Source organism: Phyllobates terribilis, unplaced genomic scaffold (genome assembly GCF_046119375.1).
Source record: "Phyllobates terribilis strain yellow unplaced genomic scaffold, ASM4611937v1 Scaffold_417__1_contigs__length_1623298, whole genome shotgun sequence".
In the NCBI taxonomy this organism is placed as follows: Eukaryota; Metazoa; Chordata; class Amphibia; order Anura; family Dendrobatidae; genus Phyllobates; species Phyllobates terribilis.
This window is the reverse complement of record NW_027363177.1, coordinates 263,269-268,072: the sequence shown is the minus strand read 5'-3', so window position 1 is coordinate 268,072 and position 4,804 is coordinate 263,269.

Genomic DNA, 4,804 nt, shown 5'->3' with positions numbered 1-4,804 from the left:
CATAGTGCTTGACTGTACAGCTGCCATTTCTGGGCCTAAACTTCTAAGCATATCCTTCCTGAGCCATCCTAACTCTCTACCGTGCTGCTTATGCCGCAGCCACTGCACCGCCATGCTAGCCACACACCTCCTGACTGCCTACTGTGTTTCATAGTGCTTGACTGTACAGCTGCCATTTCTGGCCCTAAACTGCTAAGCATGTCCTTGCCTGAGCCGTCCCAACTCTCAACCATGCTGCTGATGCCGCAGCCACTGCACCGCCATGCTAGCCACACACCTCCTGGCTGCCCACTGTGTTTCATAGTGCTTGACTGTACAGCTGCCATTTCTGGGCCTAAACTGCTAAGCATGTCCTTGCCTGAGCCGTCCTAACTCTCTACCGTGCTGCTGATGCCGCAGCCACTGCACCGCCATGCTAGCCACACACCTCCTGGCTGCCCACTGTGTTTCATAGTGCTTGACTGTACAGCTGCCATTTCTGGGCATAAACTGCTAAGCATGTCCTTGCCTGAGCCGTCCTTGGTCTCTACCGTGCTGCTGATGTCGCAGCCACTGCACCGCCATGCTAGCCACACACCTCCTGACTGCCCACTGTGTTTCATAGTGCTTGACTGTACAGCTGCCATTTCTGGCCCTAAACTGCTAAGCATTTCCTTGCCTGAGCCGTCCTAACTCTCTACCGTGCTGCTTATGCCGCAGCCACTGCACCGCCATGCTAGCCACACACCACCTGGCTGCCCACTGTGTTTCATAGTGCTTAACTGTACAGCTGCCATTTCTGGGCATAAACTGATAAGCATGTCCTTGCCTGAGCCGTCCTTAGTCTCTACCGTGCTGCTGATGCCGCAGCCACTGCACCGCCATGCTAGCCACACACCTCCTGACTGCCCACTGTGTTTCATAATGCTTGACTGTACAGCTGCCATTTCTGGCCCTAAATCGCTAAGCATGTCCTTGCCTGAGCCGTCCTGACTCTCTACCCTGCTGCTGATGCCGCAGCCACTGCACCGCCATGCTAGCCACACACCTCCTGACTGCCCACTGTGTTTCACAGTGCTTGACTGTACAGCTGCCATTTCTGGCCCTAAACTGCTAAGCATGTCCTTGCCTGAGCCGTCCTAACTCTCTACCGTGCTGCTGATGCTGCAGCCACTGCACCGCCATGCTATCCACACACCTCCTGGCTGCCTACTGTGTTTCATAGTGCTTGACTGTACAGCTGCCATTTCTGGGCCTAAACTGCTAAGCATGTCCTTGCCTGAGCCGTCCTAACTCTCTACCGTGCTGCTCATGCCGCAGCCACTGCACCGCCATGTTAGCCACACACCTCCTGGCTGCCCACTGTGTTTCATAGTGCTTGACTGTACAGCTGCCATTTCTGGGCCTAAACTGCTAAGCATGTCCTTGCCTGAGCCGTCCTAACTCTCTACCGTGCTGCTGATGCCGCAGCCACTGAACCGCCAAGCTAGCCACACACCTCCTGGCTGCCCACTGTGTTTCATAGTGCTTGACTGTACAGCTGCCATTTCTGGGCATAAACTGCTAAGCATATCCTTGCCTGAGCCGTCCTTGGTCTCTACCGTGCAGCTGATGTCGCAGCCACTGCACCGCCATGCTAGCCACACACCTCCTGACTGTCCACCGTGTTTCAAAGTGCTTGACTGTACAGCTGCCATTTCTGGCCCTAAACTGCTAAGCATGTCCTAGCCTGAGCCGTCCTAACTCTCTACCGTGCTGCTGATGCCGCAGCCACTGCACCGCCATGCTAGCCACACACCACCTGGCTGCCCACTGTGTTTCATAGTGCTTGACTGTACAGCTGCCATTTCTGGGCATAAACTGCTAAGCATATCCTTGCCTGAGCCGTCCTTGGCTCTACCGTGCTGCTGATGTCGCAGCCACTGCACCGCCATGCTAGCCACACACCTCCTGGCTGCCCACTGTGTTTCATAGTGCTTGACTGTACAGCTGCCATTTCTGGGCATAAACTGCTAAGCATATCCTTGCCTGAGCCGTCCTTGGTCTCTACCGTGCTGCTGATGTCGCAGCCACTGCACCGCCAAGCTAGCCACACACCTCCTGGCTGCCCACTGTGTTTCATAGTGCTTGACTGTACAGCTGCCATTTCTGGGCCTAAACTGCTAAGCATGACCTTGCCTGAGCCGTCCTAACTCTCTACCGTGCTGCTGATGCCGCAGCCACTGCACCGCCATGCTAGCCACACACCTCCTGGCTGCCCACTGTGATTCATAGTGCTTGACTGTACAGCTGCCGTTTCTGGGCCTAAACTGCTAAGCATGACCTTGCCTGAGCCGTCCTAACTCTCTACCGTGCTGCTGATGCCGCAGCCACTGCACCGCCATGCTAGCCACACACCTCCTGACTGCCCACTGTGTTTCATAGTGCTTGACTGTACAGCTGCCATTTCTGGCCCTAAACTGCTAAGCATGTCCTTGCCTGAGCCGTCCTTAGTCTCTACCGTGCTGCTGATGCCGCAGCCACTGCACCGCCATGCTAGCCACACACTTCCTGACTGCCCACTGTGTTTCATAATTCTTGACTGTACAGCTGCCATTTCTGGCCCTAAACCGCTAAGCATGTCCTTGCCTGAGCCGTCCTGACTCTCTACCCTGCTGCTGATGCCGCAGCCACTGCACCGCCATGCTAGCCACACTTCTCCTGGCTGCCCACTGTGTTTCATAGTGCTTGACTGTACAGCTGCCATTTCTGGGCCTAAACTGCTAAGCATGTCCTTGCCTGAGCCGTCCCATCTCTCTACCGTGCTGCTGATGCCGAAGCCACTGCACCGCCATGCTAGCCACACACCTCCTAGCTGCCTACTGTGTTTCATAGTGCTTGACTGTACAGCTGCCATTTCTGGCCCTAAACTGCTAAGCATGTCCTTGCCTGAGCCGTCCTAACTCTCTACCGTGCTGCTGATGCCGCAGCCACTGCACCGCCATGCTAGCCACACACCTCCTGGCTGCCTACTGTGTTTCATAATGCTTGACTGTACAGCTGCCATTTCTGGCCCTAAACTGCTAAGCATGTCCTTGCCTGAACCGTCCTAACTCTCTACCGTGCTGCTGATGCCGCAGCCACAGCACCGCCATGCTAGCCACACACCTCCTGACTGCCCACTGTGTTTCATAGTGCTTGACTGTACAGCTGCCATTTCTATGCCTAAACTGCTAAGCATGTCCTTGCCTGAGCAGTCCTAACTCTCTACCGTGCTGCTGATGCCGCAGCCACTGCATCTCCATGCTAGCCACATACCTCCTGAATGCCCACTGTGTTTCATAGTGCTTGACTGTACAGCTGCCATTTCTGGGAGTAAACCGCTAAGCATGTCCTTGCCTGAGCTGTGCTAATTCTCTACCGTGCTGCTGATGCCGCAGCCACTGAACCGCCATGCTAGCCACACACCTCCTGGCTGCCCACTGTGTTTCATAGTGCTTGACTGTACAGCTGCCATTTCTGGCCCTAAATTGCTAAGCATGTCCTTGGCTGAGCCGTCCTAACTCTCTACCGTGCTGCTCATGCCGCAGCCGCTGCACCGCCATGCTAGCCACACACCTCCTGACTGCCCACTGTGTTTCATTGTGCTTGACTGTACAGCTGCCATTTCTGGCCCTAAACTGCTAAGCATGTACTTGCCTGAGCCGTCCTAACTCTCTACCGTGCTGCTGATGCCGCAGCCACTGCACCGCCATGCTAGCCACACACCTCCTGGCTGCCCACTGTGTTTCATAGTGCTTGACTGTACAGCTGCCATTTCTGGCCCTAAATTGCTAAGCATGTCCTTGCCTGAGCCGTCCTAACTCTCTATCGTGCTGCTGATGCCGCAGCCACTGCAGCGCCATGCTAGCCACACACCTCCTGGCTGCCCACTGTGTTTCATAGTGCTTGACTGTACAGCTGCCATTTCTGGCCCTAAACTGCTAAGCATGTCCTTGCCTGAGCCGTCTTAACTCTCTACCGTGCTGCTGATGCCGCAGCCACTGCACCGCCATGCTAGCCACACACCTCCTCACTGCCCATTGTGTTTCATAGTGCTTGACTGTACAGCTGCCATTTCTGGCCCTAAACTGCTAAGCATGTCCTTGCCTGAGCCGTCCTAACTCTCTACCGTGCTGCTGATGCCGCAGCCACTGCACCGCCATGCTAGCCACACACCTCCTGGCTGCCCACTGTGTTTCATAGTGCTTGACTGTACAGCTACCATTTCTGGGCCTAAACTTCTAAGCATATCCTTGCCTGAGCCATCCTAACTCTCTACCGTGCTGCTGATGCCGCAGCGACTGCACCGCCATGCTAGCCATACACCTCCTGACTGCCTACTGTGTTTCATAGTGCTTGACTGTACAGCTGCCATTTCTGGCCCTAAACTGCTAAGCATGTCCTTGCCTGAGCCGTCCTAACTCTCTACCATGCTGCTGATGCCGCAGCCACTGCACCGCCAGGCTAGCCACACACCTCCTGACTGCCCACTGTGTTTCATAGTGCTTGACTGTACAGCTGCCATTTCTGGGCCTAAACTGCTAAGCATGTCCTTGCCTGAGCCGTCCTAACTCTCTACCGTGCTGCTGATGCCGCAGCCACTGCACCGCCATGCTAGCCACACACCTCCTGGCTGCCCACTGTGTTTCATAGTGCTTGACTGTACAGCTGCCATTTCTGGGCCTAAACTGCTAAGCATGTCCTTGCCTGAGCCATCCTAACTCTCTACCGTGCTGCTGATGCCGCAGCCACTGCACCGCCATGCTAGCCACACACCTCCTGACTGCCTACTGTGTTTCATAGT